We start from the raw sequence: 7,281 nt of genomic DNA on the forward strand, positions 1-7,281 counted from the left end.
AGAAGGAGATATATTTAAGAATATACAAAAAATTGGTGAGGAATAACTATTAATAAAATAGGAGATGGAATGTGGAATAGATTTTATTGAGTACAACACATGTTTCGACCCGTTCTGGGTCTCTTCAAGTACATCAATAAAAAGTCTCACTTGAGATTTTTTGAGTCAGCTTACGTACCGCTATATGTCCAACAAACTCGGCAATGAGTAAAATCGGAGAAAAATTGTGCCGGTGCTTGACTCATCATCCATTTATACATTTTGTACAATTTCTCCATTATATATATGTATGTATGTATACAGGGTGTCCACATCTATAAACAAGACAGTCTTCAAGCTTGATCTTTATTAAATACTTTTCATGTTCGTCTTATTAGCCTTTTTATGTTTGGACCAATCATATTTTTCAATCCATTCACATTTCGAGACCATCCCGGCTTCATTTCCGAATGAAATGATTGTAAAGGCATGTTCTTGGTACGTTTCGCAGTAGATAACATGGAATCATGAGAACAATGTTGGCACTGACAAAAATCAACGTCTATTTGAAATTGCCTTTAACAACCAACTCCTGATTATTTCTTTCATGCATTATTTCACGTTTGCAGTATGTGTGTTGATTTTTGGTTTGTATTTTGCTATTAACAATGTAATTTATTTACATTATCGTTATCCGTAGAGAAAATTAAAGATTTTTTTTTTACGATTATTTGAAATGAAGAAAGGGATATAATATATCATTATTCAAAGCTTTCAGTTTTGAATACTCACCTACATGTTTTTTTCCCTGGTGTTTCAGTAGAAAAATCAAATACAAATAGCTCTCCATTATGCTATAAGTGAACAAACTAGGAGAAAACAATTTTCTTTTTCATTGTTAATGAAAGGTGACGTATCGTTACCTCTGTGAATAAAAACTTTAAATAATGTTTAGCGATGGGTTTACTCTGTAGCTAAAAAGTATGAGTATGAATTTACCAATGCATTGGTTTGCAATGTAATTGGCTAAAGATATAATTACATTCAGACGAAATTATCAAGCAATGTCATTCACCGTTATGTAATTACTCGTTATGAATCTACCAATCACACACAAATTCCTTTTGCTAGCTTTGTTCACCCAAGCCTCATTAAAGTTTTCAGTTTCCATAGAGTTCTGCAAATGTTTCCTAGGTAACAAGGAGTTGATCGTTTTCAAGACGTACTCTCAAGTATCTTAGTATCGTAGGTGCAGAGACCCTTGCACCACAAATTCAGATACCAGTCTCTCGCCCATCCCCGTATAGCAGGTCTTTTACAATACAACCATCATCCATGTGTCGATATGTCCAAGTCGGTAATTGTACAGGAAAGTGAATATAGAAGCGTTATATGTTCTGTTAAGTAGGTGTTATAGAGGGTGTCCTGCCTTTTGATCCCAAGTATTCAGCATGACATTTCATATGAAACACTTGAAATGTGCGTTCTTCTGAAGAGTATGGTGCCCCCGACCCCCTATCATGCAAGAAGTGTGGTGAGAATACAAGCCTTGTACACCTCGATAGGTATTTATTCTAGTAGATGATCTGAGCATCTTATTCTCCCATATCTTCCACAATCTTAAGAATGTAGTAGCTACTTGCCAATGGGTTATCTCCTCAAACCCCGCAGGCATCTTATAAAAGATTACGGACAAAAACTTAGGAGTTTAATCCCTATTTGTTTTCACAACCAGTTTCCAGAGGACCCAAGTAATGGAAGAAAGAACTCCAGTCTCTCCTCACTAAGCTCAGCGGTATAGAACTAGACATGATATATAAGTTTCAATGTTTTTGCTTCACTGTTAATCAACCTCATCCAAGATTCAAACTTAAGAACCCATTGGCAAGTAGCTACTACACAGTGTGTGTGTGTGATTATTTATAAACAAATATAAGTGTGTACCAACACCAGACTCCTCCGTCCCGTTGCATCACACACCAAGAAATGATAACTCAAGTAAAAGCCGCATCCTCCCAACCAAGATTCATAAGCGAGGCATGCAATTTTAAAAAATTTGTTGCACAAAATGCACGAAGGGTCACTTGTTCAAATCTCACCGCCAACAGAAACATATGAACCTGATAAAAACGACATTAAGAGAAAAGACTGTAATTCGCTTTTCAGGTCTCACAAATAAAACCGAAAAGTCACAGATGAACACGGGTGGAATATGTTTCTATTCCACATGTATATTTAACAGCAATACTCAACCAGAAAAACGAAGCTACAATATATTTGTATAAAACCTGGATTGAAAAGAGACCAGATTTAGCTATATCGTTAGATGCATCCTGAAAACAGCAAAAAAACTATCAGCAATTAAAATAGAACATTTAGAATAAAGACTACATTGAAAAACACAAGTAACGGTCACAAAATACTTAACAATAAAAACAATGAAAAAGTAAATCATAACGATATAACTGAAACATGCAAGATAAACAAAATAAATAGCAAAACATCAAAAATCCGAAACCTAGAACTACATAATACTGACCAACAAAAAAACGAACCAGAACAGCACAAAACATATATAAATAAAAGGAAATAGGATTTTTATAAATAAAACTCAAGATGAAAATTATGACTCTGACACTCTAAAGTTGGATATAATTCAAGTATTAAAAGCAATAAATCTTCCTATGAATCAACGAAAGCACCCCACGAGGATAAAACTGAATTTTAAAATAACAATAACAATAAAAAACACGAATTTGTTTATCACAGACTTAATCAAAACTTAATTGAAACAGATACAAACATTAGGACTTAATTAAAACAAATGCAAACGTTAACATCTGCATTATCAAGTTAATTGACGTAATATATGCAGCAGCCCATGTTGTGAGTAAGGAAAGTATTACTCCCCCTGATTCACTCAAATACGAGTTTTAAAACACAAAGAACAACGAAAACAACAAGAACGAGAGAGACAACAACACTGACAACCAGAACAATTACAACAAAAACAGCTGCAGCAACAGCATCATCTAGAACAGTGATTTGTCAACATAGAAGTTCACAGGGAAGAGCCCGTTAACACTACTGCCGCCGCTATAACAACTAACTACGGCAGCAGAAACAAAACCACTTGAATAATAAGCAATAACGGCAGCAACGACGACAAAGTATCAAGTGCAACAGCAACAGCAACAGCAGCAAAAGCAACAATGACAGCAACAACAAAAGCAATGGCATCGGCTGGGCACAAAATATTAGCAATAACAACAATTACAAGCTTTCCTACGCTGGATCAGTCCTCACGTGAGAATTATACAGTAAGTCCAAAGACAATAAACGAGAGAAATTACAAGACGCCGCGTGATTTACGAAAATTGAAAAGAAACAGATAGAGCTCAAGACCCCTCTTGAAACTCTAGTTGCAACCGTTAGAAAGACCACTATATATCGGATGAGGCACAATGGCCCAGTGGTTAGGGCATTTTGTCCGGCGTGCTAACGATTCTGCGGCCTTCTAATGGTACTTATATTGATAATTAACTGGAATATTGAATGTTTATACATCATCGGTTGTAATTCCATTCACATCTCGGGTTGTGTAAGAGGAATATTATTCAAAATACTGTACTTGATAGATATTTTATTTTATCGACACCATAAATATGGAAGGTGGAGGCGCAATGGCCAAGTGGTTAGGGCAGCAGACTCGCGGTCATAGGATCACGGTTTCGATTCCCAGATCGGGCGTTGTGAGTGTTTATTGAGCGAAAACACCTAAAGCTCCACGAGGCTCCGGCAGGGGATTATGGCGAGCCCTGCTGTACTCTTTCACCACAACTTTCTCTCACTCTTACTTCCTGTTTCTGTTGTGCCTGTAATTCAAAGGGTCAGCCTTGTCACACTGTGTCACGCTGAATATCCCCGAGAATTACGTTAAGGGTACACGTGTCTGTGGAGTGCTCAGACACTTGCACGTTAATTTCACGAGCAGGTTGTTCCGTTGATCGGATCAACTGGAATCCTCGACGCCGTAAGCGACGGAGTGCAAACAACAGTCGGATGAGTGAGTTTAACAACTCATCAAAAGGAGACGGCTACAAACGCACAAGTAGAACGGTCTTTTCTCGATGTATAGCAGGACATCGAACATATATCTAGGGCAAAGCAGTTCGATGGATTGAAGGTCTATTTAAGACTGAGGCCCTTGCAGTGCAACATTCAGTGGTCGTCTGCTGCAGTGAAAGACTTCACTTTCATCCACACCTATTCGGGGAAAAGGGTGGTAAAGACAACAATAGTAAGGGTCCCACCAGTGCTAGATCTCTGGTTTATCTTGGAATGTATTGTATTGGAGATCAAAAATTGAGTGGATGTGAAGAGAACGAGATGAGAGAAATCAGTTCGGATCACACTGGAGTTCTTTCTCTTTGTGAAGCCAGAGCATCTGGAAAGGATTCCAGATTTCATCTCACTGCTGATTTGGGCTGAGGGGGGCAGATAACCTAGATGCCACATCTATGGCACTTTGGTCGTCTGCCCATTTAGCCAAAATAGGAAAAGAGAAAAGAAGGCCCCCACTGCTTCCGATACCATCACTGCAGCAACAAAAGTGTGCAGCAGCAACAATGTACAATAACAATAGAAGCCAGGAAAAAGAGCTGCAAAAACAGTATCTAGACCAGGCTGTGTGGTAAGTAGCTTGCTTACCAACCATATGGTTCCGGGTTCAGTCCCACTGCGTGGCACCTTGGGCAAGTGTCTTCTACTATAGCCTCGGGCCGATCAAAGCCTTGTGAGTGGATTTGGTAGACGGAAACTGAAAGAAGCCCGTCGTATATATGTATATATATATATATATATATATATATATATATATATATATATATATATATATATATATATGTGTGTGTGTGTGTGTGTGTGTATGTGTGTGTATATGTTTGTGTGTCTGTGTTTGTCAGACAGACAAACAGACAGACAGACAGACAGACAGACAGACAGACAGACAGACAGACTGATAGATAGATAGATAGATAGATAGATAGATAGATAGATAGATAGATAGAATTCTCATTAATGTTCCTTCCAATACATTCAAATACTTCGGGTTTAATCAGAAGATTACATCTATATACAGTGTAACATACTAACGCACAATATATGTTGAATTATATTTTCCTGTTATCACGCCATAAATTCTAGTCTCCGCGTAAAACATAAGATTTTTTTTTTTCAGTTAACTCAAATTTAGTGGCAAAAGAAATAATCTCAACATCTTAAGTTGGAACAAAATAAGTAAAATTCACACAAGGAAGTAAGGTAAAACAATTCATCTTTCTCCTTTTTTTTTTACCATATTTATTTATTCGTTTGTTTGTCTCATAAATAACAAACTGCAGCTGTAGTAAGTGTAGCGGGGGACAACGTGTTTTACATGCTCACGCACAAATAAATAATAAGCAACATTCGCAACTCAATATGGAAATAATCAAAACAAAATAATCCATACAACAACAGAAAAATTGGAAACATTTCCATCTAACATAAACACAAAATAAGTAAAACGCTACATATTTAGTTATTGGGATCAAAAACAAGAAAAACAACAATAACAGTTACATCACACTTCATATCACAATAACAACACTAGATAATATACTTGAGCTGCAATATCAAGCGGGTTCTCTTACTCGACATTTCTCCAAAAAAAATGGAATAAAAAATCTTAAACTGTCTATAGTCTTTGAACACACACCTAAAAACACACAACTAAAACATCTACAACTTATACAGATCTTGTCAAATCCTCAGTAATGAAAAGCCGAGCAAATTTATAACAATTCTACGAAAACCCAACGAAATACAAGACCTAGGGATAAATCTGCTGATTAAAATGTGTAATAATGCACCATCCCATGCATATATTACTAAGTTGACAAACAATTTTGAGATGCCTGGCAAAATAGAATCTGAAATCCTTTAGAATGAGAAAATAAGAAACCCTACTCATCCTGTTTGTTCAGTCGTATGGATTATCGCTCACAACTACGAAGTGTGTCAGAATAGTAACAGGACTTAGTGTGCTGTGTGAACTATGAGTGGAGTAGGTTTGCGTCACCGTGTGACATAATATCCGGGAGTATATAACTGCGATTTCAGCTCTCTGCGGCCAATGTATGTCTTTTCACGTGTTTTTGTTAACAGCTCCTCAGTTTTAGACCGTCAGCAGATGGGCACAGAGCAATGTACCAGCCTGAAGTTTCTGGTCCAACTAGGGGAAACTCCATCAGAAGCAATCAAACTGTAACAGCTAGTGTACGGAGATGAGACGATGTCGTTCTCACAGGTTTTCGAGTGTCACAAGAATTTTAAAGAGGGAAGTGAGGATGTGGAAGATGACCCCCCAGGAGCGGAAGGCCTTCAACGAGCACGACTGAGGCCAACGTTGAGCGCGTGAGGCAAGTGGGGCTTGGCGATCGTCGGATGACTGTTCGACTGATCGCAAGTGAGCTGGGTTAGAACCATGACAGATTTGGGCATGCGGAATATCTATGCGAAGTTATTGAACGGTGACCAGGAATGGTGTATGCCGATGTGTTAGGACATCCTTGAGTGTCTTGAAACTGAACCAGACTTGCTGGGGAGAGTGATCACCGGTGATGAGTTAAAGATCTGGAGACCAAGAGCCACTGCCTTCAGTGAAAATGTCCGGAATCGCCGAAGCCGAAGAAAGCAAGACAGTCGAACTCCAAACTCATATTGATCGCGTTCTTCGATGTGAAGAGCATCATCCACATAGAACTCTTGCGATGGACCTTGACGATCAACCAGCATGTCTACTACAAAGAGGTCCTGCGGTTTTTGCTTCGTTCAGTGCTCGAGAAAAAGCAAGAGTTGTGACAGGACAACACGTGGCTGCTTCACTACAACGCACCGGCTCACAACACTCTGAGCATCCGGCAGTTCTTTGGGGGAAAGGACATCGCCGTACTGAAGCAACCTCTCTTTCTCATCCGACTTGGATCAGCGTGATTTTTTTCCTTTTCCCGAATCTCAAGAGGGTCATCAAGGAGACTTGTTTCCCTGACGTGGAAGCCACCAAGAGGGCTGTTTGTTTTCTACACCACCTATCTTTGTCTTTTGTTTTTGTTTTTTTGTGAATTCTCCCTATATATATGTATATATATGGGAGCGGAGAATATATATATATATATATATATAAGGGTGCGGTGAAAATATATATATATATATATATATATGTGTGTGTGTGTGTGTGTGTGTGTGTGTGTGTGTGTGTGT

This window comes from Octopus bimaculoides, chromosome 17 (assembly GCF_001194135.2).
Source record: "Octopus bimaculoides isolate UCB-OBI-ISO-001 chromosome 17, ASM119413v2, whole genome shotgun sequence".
Classification (NCBI taxonomy): domain Eukaryota; kingdom Metazoa; phylum Mollusca; class Cephalopoda; order Octopoda; family Octopodidae; genus Octopus; species Octopus bimaculoides.